Genomic DNA, 1,690 nt, shown 5'->3' with positions numbered 1-1,690 from the left:
AGCGCGACGTGCGAACGCCCTTGGCCGTGGAGCTGGAGGTGCTGGATGGCCACGACCCTGAGCCCGGGCGGCTGCTGTGCGGGGCGCGGCACGAGCGTGACTTCCTCACTCCGGGGGTGCGGCGTGAGCCGGTGCGCGCGGGCCGGGTGCGCGGGACTCTTTTCCTGCCTCCAGGTGAGTCACCTCTGATACTTGTTCCCGTCTGCTCAACCCTGTTCCTGCGCTTTTCACTTTGTGTGTGTGTCTCCCCGTGTCCCCTCCCCCGACGCTTTTCGCGTGTGTGTGTGTGTATGTGTGTGTCTCTCCCCGCCCCCGCCCCCCTCGGACTATATTGCCCAGGCAGGTCACGAACTCCCGGTCTCAAGCTATCCTGCCGCCTCTGCCTCCCTAAGAGCTGGAATTACAGGGTGAGCCACCCCGCCCGGCCCTTTGAGGGGAGTTACACTTATTTTTTTATTATTTTATTTTCGTACCTGCGCTTTTCACACGGAGAAAGGATGTAGCTTCCAGCATTCCGAAGGTTAGTGTGAGGAGACAGGAATGGAATGGAAAGCTGGTTGGGGACGTGCCTCTGCCGCTCCAAAACTGAGAGGTCCCTCAACCTAGTGCTCAGTTAAAAGACGTTGTAAGGGCTGGGAGCATTGGCTCAGGCCTGTAATCCCAGCACTTTGGGAGGCCAAAGGCGAGCGGATCACGAGGTCAGGAGATCGAGGCCATCCTGGCTAACACGGTGAAACCCCGTCTCTACTAAAAACACAAAAAATTAGCCAGGCGTAGTAGCGGGAGCCTGTAGTCCCAGCTACTTGGGAGGCTGAGCCAGGAGAATGGCTTGAACGCCAGAGGCGGAGTTTGCAGTGAGCCGAGATCCCGCTACTGCACTCCAGCCTGAGCAACAGAGCTAGACTCCGTCTCAAGAAAAAAAAAAAAAGAAAGAAATTAAAAAAAGAAAAGACAATGTAAGGCAAGGGAAAAGACACATAATATTAAACAAAAACCAGGCCGGGTGCAGTGGCTAACGCCTCTAATCCTAGCACTTTGGGAGGCCGAGGCAGGCAGATCAAGAGTTCTAGACCAGCCTGGCCAACATGGTCAAACCCTGTCTCTACTAAAAATACAAAAATTAGCCAGACGTGGTGGTGCACGCCTGTAGTCCCAGCTACTCTGGAGGCTGAGGCAGGAGAATGGCGTAAACCCGGGAGGCGGAGCTTGCAGTGAGCTGAGATCCGGCCACTGGGCTCCAGCTCGGGCAACAGAGCGAGACTGCGTCTCAAAAAGAAAAAAAAAACACACACAAAGTAAAACAACAACAAAAATTTTCAAGTTGTTTCAATTTTTTAATGTTCTTATGTATTGACCAGGAAGCCACTTTTTTTAATAAAAAGAATTCCGACTGGTTTTCTCACCATTTCCATAGCAGCCAGGAGGTGCCAAGTGGCTGGGCCTGTGAGGGCACGGAGGTTATAGTGCCTGCCTGCCCTTGCTGCAGCTGCAGATGCTGCCCCCTGCAGGGCCTGTTCGTTCCTGCTGCCTAGCTCCCCGCTGGCTGTCTATGATCTCCCTCCTGTTGTCACTCCAGGAGGGCCGCCGCCTCCTTCTGCAGGGTAGGACCAGGTACTGATTGTGGCCTCTCCTCTTGGCCTCGAATGGTATCCTTGTCATCAGTGAGCAAGTCCCCAAAGACCACGGTCTT

General features: G+C 54.6%; 2 protein-coding genes across 2 annotated transcripts in view; one reads left to right on the top strand and one right to left on the bottom strand.

Moving 5' to 3' along the window:
• The window catches only part of ACOT4 (acyl-CoA thioesterase 4), a 70,572-nt gene continuing 68,882 nt past the window's right edge, over positions 1–1,690 (top strand). Inside the window, exon 1 of the mRNA XM_011949605.1 lies at positions 1–174. The gene's annotated coding sequence lies outside the window, so the exon portion shown is untranslated. The remainder of the gene's footprint in view (positions 175–1,690) is intronic.
• HEATR4 (HEAT repeat containing 4) overlaps positions 1–1,690 on the bottom strand; it is an 89,502-nt gene that overhangs the window by 47,541 nt on the left and 40,271 nt on the right. The gene's annotated exons all lie outside the window — the stretch shown is intronic.

The sequence above is a fragment of the Colobus angolensis genome, unplaced genomic scaffold (genome assembly GCF_000951035.1).
Source record: "Colobus angolensis palliatus isolate OR3802 unplaced genomic scaffold, Cang.pa_1.0 Scaffold3, whole genome shotgun sequence".
Lineage (NCBI taxonomy): Eukaryota > Metazoa > Chordata > Mammalia > Primates > Cercopithecidae > Colobus > Colobus angolensis.
This window is presented reverse-complemented; position numbering and strand designations above follow the sequence as displayed.